The sequence below is a fragment of the Erinaceus europaeus genome, chromosome 12 (genome assembly GCF_950295315.1).
Source record: "Erinaceus europaeus chromosome 12, mEriEur2.1, whole genome shotgun sequence".
NCBI classification, from domain to species: domain Eukaryota; kingdom Metazoa; phylum Chordata; class Mammalia; order Eulipotyphla; family Erinaceidae; genus Erinaceus; species Erinaceus europaeus.
In genome coordinates this window covers 4345944-4362983 of record NC_080173.1, presented here as the reverse complement: position 1 = coordinate 4362983, position 17040 = coordinate 4345944, and positions in this window count along the sequence as shown.

Below are 17040 nucleotides of genomic sequence, written 5' to 3'. Positions count from 1 at the left end.
AGTTTGTCAGAGGTTACGGAAGTGTCTTTCATTGCACATTGCAACCATTTCATGGCCACCAACAGTGTGTGTGTGTGTGTCTAACTTGTCCCAGGGGATAGTTAGTTCCTTCAATGAACAGCAGATGGCAGGACAGACCCTCTTGTGTAGGGCGCAGCTAGTTTGAATAGGAGCAGGAAGAGGCCCGGTGATGTCGACTGAGTGAGTGAAGTTGGTGAACCAGTTGTACAGGAATGAAACTCTACAGACAGAGATGTCTTAGTTCATCCACAACTGCAGACTGTGGCTTGTGCTTTTCCATGCTCTCCTGGAAGGAATACTGAAAGGATCCTCCTCTTGCACCCACATCCCATACTTCTTCCCCATCACCCACACAGGAAGGTCTGGCAACTGAACAGACACAAAGTATGTGAATGGTACAGAGCATACTCGCTAACAGTGAAAACGCGTGGAGTTGCACTGACGTGTGAGATGACCCACTGAGTTCACACTGCTTCGCCAGGAAATCTTGTGAACCTGTGAGTGGCACATCGGGTTTTTTTGTTTTCCACCCAGGCAAGCAATCATGAATGATTAAAATTGATACATTTACTGTGGTAGAGTTTCCACTTGGCAGAACTTCAGCAAACCAATTTCACAGCAAGAATTTTTGTTGTTGTTGTTGTTGTATTTTTCCTGGAAAGTGTGCCATTTGAACAAACCAGATCCAATTAAGAGTTCTACCTGCTTTGCCACTTATGAAGATACTTTGAGATGTGGTTTAGATAACTGCCCAGGGGAAAAGTACTCACTGGTCTCTGTTCACACCGGCAGAAAGCCTTCTAGTCTGCAGGGGAAGTGTATGGTTCCTCTTTTTTTTAATATTTATTTATTTATTCCTTTTTGTTGCCCTTGTCTTGTTGTTGTAGTTATTATTGTTGTTGATGATGTCATTGTTGTTGGATAGGACAGAGAGAAATGGAGAGAGGAGGGGGAGAGAAAAATAGACACCTGCAGACCTGCTTCACCTCTTATGAAGAGACTCCCCTGCAGGTGGGGAGCTGGGAGCTTGAACCGGGATCCTTAAGCTGGGCAATTGTGTTTTGCGCCACGTGCGCTTAACCTGCTGTGCTATGGCCCAACTCCCAAGTGCATGGTTTCTAATCAGCCCATCGCCTCCCTGAGAGGTAAACGTGGAAAGTTAGTGAAACTGATCTCCTGAGTTACAACTGCAGGGACCAGTGCTCACTCCCCATCATGACCAAGAGTCTACTGTTGATCTTCCTCAGCCAATGGCAAATGTCTTATTTGTCCAGTGTTTAAATTGAAGTGCACATAAATTTAGGAGGTGGGGTGGGGAGTCATCTAGATGTGATAGTTCCTTGGGCATTAACAGTTCACAAACAGAACAGGAAGGAACTCTGCTTAGAGAGAGAGAGAGAGAGAGAGAGAGAGAGAGAGAGAGACGCCAGGCAGTAATGCAGTGGGTTGGTTAAGCACACATGGTGCGAAGTGCAAAGACCAGAGTAAGGATCCCAGTTTGAGACGCCGGCTCCCCATCTGCAAGGGAGTCACTTCACAGGTGGTGAAGCAGTTCTGCTTTTACAAACAGCTCTGACTTATGGTGTAGTGGGGGACTGAACCTGGGCCCTGGAAGCCTCAGGCATGAGAGTCTTTGCATAACCATTATGCTATCTCCCATCCCCCCCCTAATGTTTATTATAACTAGTTGAGGCAGAGCTTCTGCCTGCCATCTAGTCTAGGAAACCCAAGCTCAGAGAAGTTAAGTGGCTTGTCCACTTAACTCTCTCTCTCTCTCTCTCTCTCTCTCTATCTCTTTTTTTGTTTTTTGGGTTTTGTTGTTTTTTGTTTTTGTTTTTGCCATCAGGGTTATCACTGGGACTCAGAGTTTGTACCATGCTACTGTTCATAGTGGCCTTTTTTTTTCTAGATAAAGGCTAAGAGAGAGAGATAGAAAGGGAAAGAGAGGGGGCCAGGTGGTAGCGCACCTGGTGGAGCACACATTACAGTGCACGAGGACCTGGGTTCAAGCCCCCGCTCCCCACCTGCAGGGGGAAAGCTTTGCAAGTGGTAAAGCAGGGCTGCAGGTGTCTCTTTGTCTCTCTCCCTCTCTATCTCCTTCTTCCCTCTTGGTTTCTGGCTATTTCTATCCAATAAATAAATAAAGATAATAAAAAAATAAAAGAAAAAAAGAAAGGGAGAGAGAAAGAGAGAGCAGAGGAGAGACACCTTATGACTTCTCCATCCCATCATGAGGCCCCCCACCCCCATTCCCCATGGGAACTAACTAGTGGTTGGTTACCTTGGGCTTGAACCTGCCTGTGTTCTACAGGGTGAGACCATGCGGATCTCTTGGAATTTCTTCAAAATACAAATATTCCTATTGCACCAGAAACTGTGGAGTGGTGTCTGGCAACTTGCGTTTTAATAAGGCCTCCAGGAGATTCCTAACAGGAGCTCACATGTTAGTCCAGAAGCATACCAACACTCACATTTAGGCACTATTGTCCTAGAGAAATTCTCCATCAACTATACCTCGTTTCATGGGTGAGAGGGAGAAACCAGAGCCCATCAAGACACCCTCAAGCCAGCACTGTGATAGGACTGTCCCTTCTTCTTTGTCGTCTTCGTCTCCTTCCCCTCCTCCTCCTCCTTCTTCATATCCTTTTTTTATTGCCACCAGGGTTATCACTGGAGCTCAGTGCCAGCGCTACAAATCCACGGCTCCTGGAGGTCATTTTTTTCTTTCTCCCTCACCCTTTTATTGGATAGAACAGAGGGAAATTGAAAGGGGAAGGGAGATAGAGAGGGAAAGACTGCTTCACCACTCGTAAAGCGTTCTTCCTGCAGGTGGGGAGCCGGGGCTCGAACCCAGCTTCTTGTGCCTATGTGGCTCAGCCGTATTGCCACTGTCTGCCTCCACATCTTACTCTTCCTTCATGTCTTTACTGCATCTATAAAGTTAAGGACTGTTATTTTGATTTTACACCGGAGAAACATAAGCAGGAAACGATATAATCATTTATGGAAGCTCCTAATCCCCTAAGAGTCAGAAAGGCAATTTATCCTTCTGTTTATCTGATTCCAACAGCCTAAGCTAGTCCCATCATCCACTACATAGTTCTGTCCTACAGTGATATTGATCAGCCGAGTGTATATCCTGAGGGCACTCTTCACACTCACACACAATGGTAATCAACTCCACAGGTGTGGTTGCCCAGCCTAAGTCAAGATCAAAGATAACAAATCGAGAGGGTTGCTTCTATCAGTCAATTAAAAGGAACAAAGCCAGCAAGGGACAGGGAAATGGTCTAGACAGAGGCAGGAAAAAGTACTAAGAAGTAAAAGAAGAAACTGTAATAAAATCATTGTAGGAGATAAAAAGTTGATCAATACTGGTTTAAAAAGTTAATGGGGGCTATGGGGTAGTGCACGTGGTTGAGCGCACACATTACCAAGTGCTGGGAGTTGGGCGGTAGCACAGTGGGTTAAGCGCAGGTGGTGCTAAACACAAGGACCCACATAAGGATCCTGGCTCAAGCCCTGGCTCCCCACCTGCAGGGGTGTCGCTTCACAAGTGGTGAAGCAGGTCTGCAGGTGTCTATCTTTCTCTCCCACTCTCTGTCTTTCCCCTCCCCTCTCCATTTCTCTCTGTCCTATCCAACAACAATGACAACAATAATAACTACAACAATAAAACAACAAGGGCAACAAAAGGGAATAAATAAATAAAAATATAAATATTTTAAAAATAATAAATAAATAAATAAATAAATAAAAAAGAACCAAGTGCTAAGACCAACTCCAGCTCCCCACCTGCCAGGGGACACTTCAGGAGCGGTGAGTGAGTTCTACAGTTCTCCCTGCCCACACCTTCCCCTCTCCTCTCAACTTCTATCTGTCCCATCAAATTAAAAAAAAAAAAAAAAAAAAGGAAAAATAGCCACCACCAGGGCAGTAAATTTGTCATGCAGGCAGCACGCCCCAGTGATAACCCTGGTGGCTATTAAAAAAAAAAAGTTGTGGGGCCGGGTGGTGGTGCCCCTGGCTAAGTGTACATATTACAGTGCACAGGTTCAAGCCCCCGGTCCCCACCTGCAGGGGAAAAGCTTTGTGAGTGGTGAAGCAGGGCTGCAGGTGTCTCTCTGTCTCTCTCCCTCTCTGTTTCCCCCCTTCCCTCTCGATTTCCGGCTGTCTCTATCCAATAAATAAATATTTAAAAAAATGTTTTTGAAGGTGGTGGTGGGGGTTTACAGGTGATGTGCACCTGGTTAAATGATCCTGTGAGCATGTTATCACGTACAAGGACTTGAATTTGAGGTCCCCTCCCCAACTACAGGGGAGGCTTCATGAGTTGTGAACAAGTATGCAGGTCTATCTCTCTCTCCCCTCTCAAATTCTCTCTGCTCTAGCAAATGAAAGGGGTGGTGAGGAAGACTGCCAGGAGTGGTGGATTGGTCATGTAGGCACTAAGTCCTAGTGGTAACCATGGTGGCAATTACAAATAAAGAAATAAAAATTTGAAAAATTGAGACCAGACAATGACCTCTCTGATCAAGGATGCTGTTCGACCAATGTGCAAAGACCCAGGCTTGAGTGCCTGGGTCTTTGTAAACTCCAGGCAAAGGATATTGAGGAGAGAGGAGCAGTGCCGTGTGGTGTCTCTCCTCCTTCTATTTCTTTCATCCACTATGTGTGTATGTGGGGGGAAGGCCGCTAGGGCCTCTAGGAGAGGGAGAGACCTGCAGACATGAAGCCCAGCACAGAATTGGTGGCAACATTCCCTTTGTGTTTTCAGTTCTTGAGGCTGTAACTGTCAGAATAGAGACCAACAGGATGGATAAACTTTTGTACATTCAGACAGACTTACATAAAAAATAGTCAAAGTGAAACACGCTTTGATTTGCGAGGCACAGAATGTGGGTCATCAGTATGCCTTTCCCTATAGAATTTTATACTATTTCTTTTAAAAAATCAGTTTCTTTTTAAAATTTATTTATTTATTGGATAGAGACAGCAAGAAATAAAGAGGGAAGGTGGTGACAGAGAAGGAAAGAGAGAGAGAGATACCAACAGCACTGCTTCACCACTTGCAAAGCTTTCCCCCTGCAGGAAGGGACCAGGGGTTTGAGCCTGGATCCCTGAGCATTATAACACATGCACTCAACCAGGTGCATCACCATCCAGCCCCTGGGACTCCACTCTCTTCCAGATTTAGGCTATTGCTTCACATCAAGCTGGCTTGGAACTCCTGAACCTGCTTTCCCTTTGGCCCTTATGTCCCCACTTGTCCCCATCCTTAGACTTCACCCTCGAGAGACAGAGATGTAATTACACTGAAGAGACCTGCAGCTTAGTTTTTAGTTATCGAGCCTGCTGACACAACAGCGAAGACTTGCGTAGAAGCTTCACCCATTCATCCACAATAAGAGAGTCCACGCGGTGGTGCTAGAAGAGACACCAAGCCCTTCCTCAGCTCTGTTGCGGGTGTGTGACTACTTACCCGACACATAGAGGTAGCCGGCCTAACTAGGATTTTGTTCTCCGCTGATTCAATGACAGCTAGTGAAAGATAAGCGAGCAGACTATATACCAGAGTCTTTAAGGTCCAGGAGAAATAGCAGGAAGACACTGGCAAGAAAGAGAAAGGAAGAAAGAAAGAAAGAAAGAAAGAAAGAAAGAAAGAAAGAAAGAAAGAAAGAAGAGCAGGTGTGCAGGATGAGGGTTCTGGCTCACGAGCATCCTTGGGCAAATTCAAGAGGCCAGCCAATGACGTGCCAGGGCTGCTAACAGGCTCAGGATCACTCCGAACTTTGTCTGGGTCTTGTCTAGGTTGTCAGTGAGACCTCCCCAGGGGGAGGAAAGACTGATTCTGCCTGACCCACTCATCACACTGGACTCACTACTGGTTCCTGTACAGCTGGAGTAAAGCAGCAGGACAGCAGTTATGGGTGAGTGATGTAAACCACAGGCAGGTATGGATGCTGAGCCGAGAAGGCTGCGGGAATGGGAGGAAACACCTGACTGATGTGGTGCCACCGTGATCAAGAGGGGGGGGGGGGAACTCATGGGGTTGCATGTGCCTTGCAGCCCAGGCTGAAGCCCCAGTTCCACCTGAGCTGGAAGTACCACGGAAGTCCCAATGCCGTGGTCCTGTGCCTATCTGAATGAAAAGAAGGAGGAGAAGGAGAAGAAGGAGAAGGAGAAGGAGAAGGAGAAGGAGAAGGAGAAGGAGAAGGAGAAGGAGAAGGAGAAGAGAAAAAGTCAGCCAGGAACAGAACTAGACACCAACACTGCAAAATAAACAAAAAAATGGTTTCCTACAACAATATGGCTTTCAACCAGCTCTATCCAAAGAAGCTACACACACACACTAACACATGCACACACACTCACACACTCACATATGCACACATACAGATGCACATGCACACACACTCACACATGAACACACACACATGCACACACTCACATATGCACACATACACATGCACACACACTCACACATGCACACACACTCACACACTCACATATGCACACATACACATGCACATGCACACACACTCACACATGAACACACACATGCACACACACTCACACATGCACACACACTCACATATGCACACATACACATGCACGCACACTCACACATGCACACATACAGATGACAGAGTAACACCACCTCCTAGGAGCTCTCCCAGGGCTGGAACACAGAATTGGGGGAGCATGGGTGTGTGTAGGGTGGAAAAACTGGGAAGGAGGATAACCACACCCAAAGTCCAGCTCAGCTCCTGGCCAGAAGACAGCCCGCCTCTCCACCCTGCCCCAGTTCCCCGAACAACACTTTTTCCTCCGTCTGCTTACTCATACTGGGCCTGCTCTGCCCAGACATCGTGTGAAGTGCTTTCCCCATGAATGTGCTGTTATCCGTCCCATTCTCTGACCTCTTGCTCACCTCAGCAGAAACAGAGGCTCTCAGAGCTTAAACTACTACTCAGGGAGACAAGAGGCTGTTGTGACCCAGAGCTGTGGTCAGGTCCTGGTATTCTGGCTCCAGAAGCTGCCCTATGAAGCTCTCAAAGTGTGATTCCTGGAGTAGTGATGCCGGGAGTGACAGGTATCAATAATCACCACCACCACCCACACGCCCCACACTCCCGCACCCCCATCCCTGCACCCAAGAGCTGGTGAGTAACACACCCTACCCAGCTTCCTTGTGGGGCCCAGCACTGAATGGGAATCTGAATTTTAATAAGAGACCCGAATGAATCATGAACTTTTCAAATCCAGGGAGGGACCCACTTGCCCTAGCTCCTGTTTCCAACAGTGGAGTCTTTCTCCCCTTTGTACTTCAGTCCCTGAAGCCCCAGCTCTCACTGGAGGGACAGATGTCCCATTAGAAGATGAAGCCAGCCCATTACAACAGCAGGGTTGGTTTGAAGAGATGCTGAGCTGGATCCTTTCAGTTTTGCAGACCTGGGCATGACTTTGATTACTATCTCCAAACCCTGTCCATGTTTCCTGGTGTTGATGAGTTTCAACACTTCCCAGTTGGTTTCTCTCCAGTGCCTGAATCATTACTACATGAGAATCACTGACTGACTTCTGTTTCTCAGACTTGTAACAGCCTTTGGAGCCTGTTTCATAAACAAACTGGAATATAAACTCTCTGAGAAGGATTATCCAGCCTTAGAGACAGAGAGATCTTGTGTTGGGATGGGGTTAGCCATCATCAACCTGGTGACATTTAACCTTGAGGGTGCATCCCAGGTCCCCAAAGTCTTTCCTAGAATATTTCCCCCAAGCCATCTCTGGATTCAGTGAGTCTGGATATTTGCAAATAAGTCCAGAAACCTGCCCACTTTTTTTTAATGCTTTCCAAGTGAATCTGTAATAACCTGAGCAGTGGGCGTTGAGAAGCACTATTTATTTCTACCCCAGTCCCTCTCATCTCTCAACCCAAATCCTAGAGACTAAAAGAAATCAGCCTCTAAGCATTAAAAAGTTTGAGACAGTCAATCAATTTTCCACCTCTCATATTAGTTAAATAGTGGAGTATGGATCGACCGGTCAACGCCCATGTTCAGCGGGGAAGCAATTACAGAAGCCAGACCTTCCACCTTCTGCATCCCACAGTGACCCTGGGTCCATGCTCCCAGAGGGATAAAGAATAGGAAAGCTATCAGGGGAGGGGAGGGGATGGGATATGGACAGACACCTGCAGACCTGCTTCACCGCCTTCGAAGAAACCCCTGCAGGTGGGGAGCTGGGGGCTCGAACCGGGATCCTTACACCGGTCCTTGTGCTTCGTACCACGTGCGCTTAACCCGCTGCACTACGACTCCCAAGACAGGACATTTTTTTCAGCCTCTTAGATTGGTGTTTTCCTCACCAGCATATTCTCCGGTCACTTTATTATTGTGTTCTGTGGTCAGACAAAATGCATGTAAATCGTCTTCCACATCTGAATCCTTCCAATACTGAAGAGACAAAATGGGAAATGGAAAGGTGATGAATGTGAGAATCAGCTAGAACTCTTCCAATCTCAGCTTGGCCTGCTGCCTGCTGCAACATGGCAGAACCATGATAGCCCTGTGCCATGTGAAATAAGCAGGGCTGGGGAGACAGCATAATGCTTCTGTGAAAGCCTTTCTTGCCTGAGGCTTAAAGGTCCCAGGTTCCATCCCCGGCACCACTATAAGCCAGAGCTAAGCAGTGCTCTGGTCTCCCTCTCCCTCTCCCTCTCCCTCTCCCTCTCCCTCTCCCTCTCATAAGAATAAAGTATTTATAAAAATGAGATAAGCGGGGGTCGGGCGGTGGCGCAGTGGGTTAAGCGCATGTGGTGCAAAGCACAAGGACCAGCGTAAGGATCCCGGTTCGAGCCCCCGGCTCCCCACCTGCAGGGGAGTCGCTTCACAGGTGGTGAAGCAGGTCTGCAGGTGTCTGTCTTTCTCTCCCCCTCTCTGTCTTCCCCTCCTCTCTCCATTTCTCTCTGTCCTATCCAACAATGAACAACACCAACAATGGCAATAATAATAACCACAACGAGGTTACAACAACAAAGGCAACAAAAGGGGGGAAAATATGGCTTCCAGGAGTGGTGGATTCATGGTGCAGGCACGGAGCCCAGCAATAACCCTGGAGGAAAAAAAAAAAGAGAGAGAGAGAGATAAACCAGGCATAAAAGGCTAAATGCTGTATAATCCCACTTACTTATGAAGTACCCAGAATAGGTCCAATCATGGGCACAGAAAGTAGAACAATGTTGCTAGGGCCGAGGGAGGAGAGGATGGCGCATCTGACACGTAATGGGCAGAGAGGTTCTGTCTGGGGTGACGAAAAAGCTTCTGGAAATAGAGCCAGGTGATGGCTATACAACATTGTGAACGTACTGAGTGCTACAGAATTTTCTTTCTTTCTTTTTTACATTTTATTTACTGATTTATTGGATAGGACAGAGAGAAACTGAGTGGGGAGGGAGTGATAATGAGGGAGAGAGACAGAAAGACACTTGCAGCCCTGCTTCAGCACTCACAAAGATTTCCCCCTGCAGGTAGGGGCCTGGGGACCCGAACACGGGTCCTTGTGCATCGTAACATGTGCGCTCAAGCAGATGTGTCACTGCCTGGCCCCCCAGTTTCATTTTTCTGAACTGCCAGTTCCCTGTGTGGAAGATGAATAGAATGGCATCCACCTCCCATGTTGGGAGGGCCTGACAGCTTTTGGTTAAATAAAGTATCTGCTGCTGTTTATCTTCTGGAAACTTGGACAGTGGAAATGTTTGGGCTTGGAATAGCTAGAAGTATTCGCACTCTGGCCAAATCAGAACGAACAGTCAGAGAGGGGAGATCTTAAGGAGTCAGAATACAAATACCAAGTACATTTTAAGACAAAACACTGGACTTCAAAGGCATTTCAGCTATTAGTGGGCGGCTGATCTAAGAACCCAGACTCCTCGCAGGAGCCCCAGGCTAATTCTCTTTGGTGGCTAGGAAAATGGGCAGTCTGAGAAATCTCAGTCAAGACCCTGGTTCCCAAACCTGAAAGCAATTGAGCGCTACTTGGACAGATTGTTCGGATTTCTGACATCAGGCCTTTTGCTGGAGCTCAGACTCAGTGGGGTATCTGTTCAGAATCTGGATGAATTTTTGCTATCTTCCTCCCAAGTAAATCTGATGCATTGTTGGGTTTGAGGTTCACTGGGTTAGACAAAAACTTCTAATAGCCTCTGGTGCTGTAGTCATTTCAGTGACTGTGAAAGGAAAGATTTTTTTCATCTGAATCTTGAGATCCTAGAAGGAAAAAAAGAAGACAACAGAGAGAGCATAGGAAGATCCACAGCATTTGACCAGTGTCAGCTATTTTTTTTTTTCTGCCTCCAGGGTTATTGCTGGGGCTCGGCAGCTGTGTTACGAAGCCTCCTGGAGGCCATTTTCCCCATTTTGTTGCCCTTGTTGTTATTATTGTTGTCATCACTGTTGTTGTTCCTGGATAGGACAGAGAGACATAGAGAGAGGATCCCTGAACAATATTTTACTTCCTAATACCTTAACAGTTCAGCTGGATCACATCAACCACTGGTAGCAGGGAGACAGCTTGGCACCCTGATGTCCTCCTCCTCCCCAGCACTTGACCCCTTTTCCTAAGCTTCCTTCATCCCTGTATGGTCCGTATGGTCTGTAAGCCCAAGCCCGAGAGCAAGACAGTTTCTGGAGTCATGATGGAGGCCGCTACCTTCATAATTATAAAGCAACTGAAAATGACCCCACCTTTTCTTTCACCAATATTAGTCTCTCAAATATTGACTTCCAGACCATAAGCACCAAACCTTGGCATCTGGCGACAACTATGTGTAAGTCAGTGTTCCAGGCTACAGGTCACACAAAGGCATTGGAAAAATATTGGGAGGCTGGTGTGTTCTAGCAGCAAGGCGTGGGAAAGACAGGCTCCAGGGAGCCAAGGCAGCAGGAAGCCCAGACAGAGAGTTTTGTGAACCCCCCTGCAGACCACAGGACAGACAACTCCATCACTTTGAGTTACCTCTGATCCTTCACGCAGGACTCTTCATTTGTGTGGCAAGCCAGTTACTTTCCTTCCACTGTCCTAATAATTTTGAAGTAGACAGTTTAGAGGCATTAAGTGCATTCACAGAGTTCGACAACCATTACCACCATCGACGTGCAGAACACTTTTCGTCTGCTCAAGCTGAAAAGCTCTCCCCCCTTACACACAAACTCTCCATTCCTCCCTCCTCCCAGCAATCACAGTCCTGTCTCTGGGAATTAGACTAGTCTAATCATTCTGTATATGTGAATCAAATAGTATTGGTCATTTTCTGTCTGACATATTCAACTTTAGGCACAGTGTCCTGAAGATTCATCCGTGCTGTGTCAGGATTTTCTGCTGCCTTACAGTTAAATAATGTTCCATTCTATGTATATACACATATTTCTTTAGAGAGAGACAGAGAGGCAAGAGGCAGAGAGAGAGAGAGAGAGAGTGTGTGTGTGTGTGTGTGTAAGTGTGTGTGAAATAGACTTCACTCCAAAGCTTCCTTCAATGTGGTTTGTCTTGCACATGACAAAATAGCATATACACATGTGTTTTATTATTTAAATTGTACATGAATTTATGGTATCATGTGGCATTGTACCCATCTTAATTTTTTTATTATTTATTTATTCCCTGTTGTTGCCCTTGTTTTCCTTGTTGTTTAATTGTTGTTGTTATTGATGTCATCGCTGTTAGATAGGACAGAGAGAAGTGGAGAGAGGAGGGGAAGACAGAGAGGAGGAGAGAAAGACAGACACCTGCAGACCTGCTTCACCGCCTGTGAAGCGACTCCCCTGCAGGTGGGGAGCCAGGGGCTTGAACCAGGATCCTTAAGCCGGTCCCTGCGGTTTGCACCATGTGCACTTAACCCGCTGCGCTACTGACCGACTCCCTAATTGTACCCATCTTATCCCACATTTTTGTCGATGATTATTAAATCACTAGTGAAAAGAAATATAATTTTAAAACATGATATCATAGTAGCACTACTTTATAGCAATGCAGATGCACAGGTACCACCTTTGTGACCCAGAGCAAGGCCACCCTCCAAGCAGCACCAGATATACAAACATCTTCACCCATGGTTGACAGACACTTGCATTCCTCCCACCTCTGTGTTATTGTACATGGTATTGCTTTGAGCGTGGGTATACTAATATCTCTTTAAGATTCTTTTTCTGGGGAGTCGGGCGGTAGCGCAGCGGGCTAAGCGCAGGTGGCGCAAAGCACAAGGACCGGCGTAAGGATCCTGGTTCGAACCCCGGCTCCCCACCTGCAGGGGAGTCGCTTCACAGGTGGTGAAGCAGGTCTGCAGGTGTCTGTCTTTCTCTGCCCCTCTCTGTCTTCCCCTCCTCTCTCCATTTCTCTCTGTCCTATCCAACAACGACAACATCAATAACAATAATAACTATAACAACAACGAAAAACAACAAGGACAACAAAAGAGAAAATACATAAATAAAATATTTTTTTAAAAAAAGATTCTTTTTCTGATTTAAATATGTTGGAATATGAGGCCCAAAGTACATTATAAACTCGTATTGTAACCTACCGTTGCTGTTCACACATCAGTTCCTACATCTTTTGGCCCCTTCCTGAGCAGTCAACAGGGAGTACAGTCAACATTGTGGCTGCTCATTCCCTTTTAGCCCATCTCTGTGGCGTCAGCCGGGTGAGAGGGTTCCAAGCACAGACTCTCAACTACAGTATCCACTACCTGGGCCTCAAGGAAGCCACCCAGCCCTCAACCTGCAAAGTTTTGGGTGGCCAGGTGGTGGCACACCTGGTAAAGCATAGCCAGGTTCGAGCCCTTGCTCCCCACCTGCAGGGGAGTCGCTTCACTAGCAGCAAAGCAAGTTTTCAGGTGTCTCTTTCTGACTCCCTCTCTATCTCCCCCTCCTCTCTCAATATCTCTGTCCTATTCAATAAAATGGGGGAAAAAATGGCCGTCGGGAGCAGAGGATTTGTAGTGTGAGCACCAAGCCCCAGCGATAACCCTGGGGGCAACATACATTTAAAAAAAGAAATCCTATGCTCTTGGCGGGTTTTTCCTCTAGCCCCCGTTCCTCTCCCTGGCTGAACAGTCATCTACTTCTTGTTCTGGAAGATTTCCTTGTTCTACACATTTCATGTGCATGAAGTTAAAAAGACTGTGGCCCTGTGTGTCTGGCTTCCTTCGTTTAGCACAATGTCTTTAATATTCACTCCTGTCACAGCCATGAGAACTATGTTTCACATCATGGCTCCACTTCCGCTACACTTTCTGTATTCATTCTTCAGTTGGTGGCATTTGGGTTGTAGCTATCTTTTGGTTACTGGGAGTGGGGCTGCTCTAATCTGTGTAGGAACTTTTGTGTGGATTTATGCTTTCACTGAAATTACAGGGTTGTCGAGATAACTTTCCAGGGAGAACCTGTGTGTTGTCAATGTGTGCAACCCAGGTTTGAGTCCCCAGAACCACATGAGAATGATACAGTACTAGAGAAGTTCCGGGACATCTCTCCTGCTCTTTCTGACAGGCTTGTTCTTTCTGTTCGAATAACAAAGCATCCCAGAACAGAGAAACTACTCAGGGATGAGGCCTCTGCTCTGGAAAAAACAACAACAGACTGGAGTAAAGAACACAGAGAGATTTACGTTGTTATTCCTCAGATAGTTCCCAGCCGGATACAATAGGTAACACACCCTTCATTGCTACTTGTTTTCCTCCCTCAGGCTTTCCTTGCTCCTGCAAACATCTCCATCACAAACTGCCCACACCTTACTTGGTCCTCGTTACCAGCTCTGCTCTCAGGAAACCCTTCTGCCCCCCCAGCCCCCCAGCCCCCCCCCCCAAAGTTGATAATTGACCTCACCTGTTCAAATACTTACTCTCCAAGTTGCTGGGGAATAGGATCAAGCTTAAAGTTTAGCCCCTTTCCTTCTCACAAAGGGGGGCAGGGCCTACTGGCCCCAAGCCTCAGTCCCAGTTAAGCAATGTGTTTTGGACTGAGGTCAGAAAAATAAAATAACTCCACAATAACAACAACAACAAAAATGCTAGAAATCTACTACTATTATCCAGCTAGTCCCAACAAGTAGAGAAAGAAAACAAGCAAATTCAGTGCGTGGTAAGCTGACAGGCACTCTGTAGGCATTAGCCAAGAAGTGAGTACTGTAAGGCAGAAAGAATGGGAAAACCCTGGGCCATCCAGGAAGTGGAGGATTCCAGATGGGTATCCAGGTTTCTCTGGTTCCAGGGGCTGCCCTCTCTCACCCCGCCCAGCCCTTCCTATACTGCTACTCACAGCAGAACTCTAATTCCTTAATTGCGCTGAAGTGCTAGAGTCTTTTTCACTCCTGCCAAAAAGCTTTGTGACTGCTGTTTTTTTTTTTTTTCTTTTTGTAGCCAGATGGACTCCCCAGTTCCTGGTAGGGAACTGGCTTACCTTGTCCCTGGCTGAAGGGGAATTTCCGTTTGCTTTTCAGCAAAGCTGCTGACTATGATTTGAAACAGTCTTCAGCCCTGTCTTGCTGCATTCCACGAAGTCCTGCAGGGTAGGGAGTGTCCGTCTCTGGGGGAGAGGAAAGTCCAAGGTAGGACACCTTTTCTCTTGCAAACAGTTGCATCCCTTTATTCTGTGATTAAAACTAAGCATGCCACAGGGACAGGCACGGGGGGGGGGGGGGGGGGGGGAATCCATAGCTGGGAATTCCTGACTGCTCCAGGAGGCTGTTAGAGGACAAAGTCATCCCACTCATGGGCTTTGCATGGGGTCACTCAAGATGCAGGACAGCAGGTGGAGAAATTCCATCTTTCTGCTAGGTTATAACACAGGGAAAAGAAAAACAAGGCCTATGATATTGGGGGCGGGAGCTTAGAGGGTCAAAGGCCTGAGTTGAAATCCAGACTCTGTCACTGTGTGAGTTTGATCAAATCACTTAAGCTTTCTTAACTCCAAAATGAGACTTAGATGAAGAAAAAAAAAGGAAAATAAACATGACCACAGGGAGCAGTGAGTCCATCAATAACCCTGTGGCAATAACAAATAAAAATAAAAGGGGCTGGGTTGTGGCACAGGCGTTAAGTGCACATGGTGTATGAAAACCTCAGGAAGTATGTAAATCAGTAAAGCAAACACTTTAAAACCCTGGGGGCCGACCAGAGAAACAGAATAGAACATGTTCAAAATGCCTATTTCCTGTCCCTGGCCCTGGCCCTGACCCTACTTACTGAGAAATTCTGCAGACCAAGAGACCTGTAATCTGTATTTTAACAAGGTTAGCCTTTAACTATTTAGAATGCTCTCCAGGGTGCCAGAGAGGTAGTTCAGGGGGTGGGAGGCCTGCATTGTCACATGTTCCACGCAGCTTTGAGCCTTGACACCGCACAGGAGTGCAACAGCAAAGGAGGAAGTTCCCGTGAGGTAGCTCGGAACCTCGAAATCCCCCGTGTACAAGACCACAGTCACACACACACTCTTTTGAGGTGGCTGAAGCTAGATCCACTACCTTCATATACATGACTTCAGTTCTTGCAACAAAGTTGGTTGGTATGCTCTAAGATATCCATTTTAGTGGAGGGGTACATAGCATAATGGTTATGAAAAGAGACTCTGATGCCTGAGGCTCCAAAGTCCCAGGTTCAATCCCCTGCACCATCATAAGGCAGAGCTCTGGAAGAAAAAAATCGAAGATATTCATTTTATAATTGAGTGAGAAAAAGTAAGGCTCAAATGGGATAAGGAATTTAGGCTGGGAGATAGCTCATCTGAGAGGGGCCCAACTGGCTAACCCAATTGGGCATGTGTGCATGACCCAGGTTCAAGTCCCTGCTATGCCCCAAGGCAGATGCTATGGCAGTAGTGAAAAGATTTGATAATAGAGTCTCTATTTTTTTCTCTTTTTTTTTTTGCCTCCAGGGTTATTGCTGGGCTCAGTGCCTGCACCATGAATCCACTGCTCCTGGAGGCCATTTCTCCCCCCTTTTGTTGCCCTTGTTATTGTAGCCTTGTTGTGGTTATTATTGTCATTGTTGATGTTGTTCGTTGTTGGATAGGACAGAGAGAAATGGAGAGAGGAGGGGAAGACAAAGACGGGGAGAGAAAGATAGACACCTGCAGACCTGCTTCACCACCTGTGAAGCAACTCCCCTGCAGGTGGAGAGCCGGGGACTCGAACCGGGATCCTTGCGCTTTGCACCATGTGCGCTCAACCCGCTGCACTACCGCCCGACTCCAATAGAATCTCTTTCTTTTTCTCTTTGTCTATCTCTCCAAAAAAAAAAAAAAGTCAACCCACAGCACTGAAGCCCCAATGACAACAAAAATCCCCCCTGCAAAGTCTCAGGGACTTGCCTGACTCACATACACACACACACACACACACACACACACACACACACCAGCTACACTACAGATTATCCCTGAGAGGGCACAGAGCTCTAAAACAGTGACTCAGCTGACTGGCACAAACTTCCAGACTAGTCAGCATGGTGACCACACGGTACCAGGAAGATGTGTCACTAAGAAAACAAAGCCGGCTCCAGTTGTATATTGTGCTAAGTCTGACTCACTGGAGCTCAGAGGTCCCCATGTGAGTCTGCTCTCTCCTCAGTGAACTTTACCCACCTCAATGGTTCTTACCTCCTTGGGTCTTCTTTGAGCTGGAAACTACTCCCATTCTGCCACCCACCCCTCGTGTGAGTCTGCTCTCTCCTCAGTGAACTTTACCCACCTCAATGGTTCTTACCTCCTTGGGTCTTCTTTGAGCTGGAAACTACTCCCATTCTGCCACCCACCCCTCGCGGGCGGGTCCCCCTCAGAGCCTGCTTCCCATCCCCGCTGAGGTTTAACTCACCGAGCTGCCAGGGACTCCTCTGAGCACCCCTGGCCCTCCCCTCCTCTCCAGGCTCTGGGCAGAGCAGGCCCTAGACACTCCCATCCTGCTTGAGTCCAGAGGTTTCCCCCTTCTACTCTGCTGGCACTGAGGGTGGGGCTTTCCTACTAC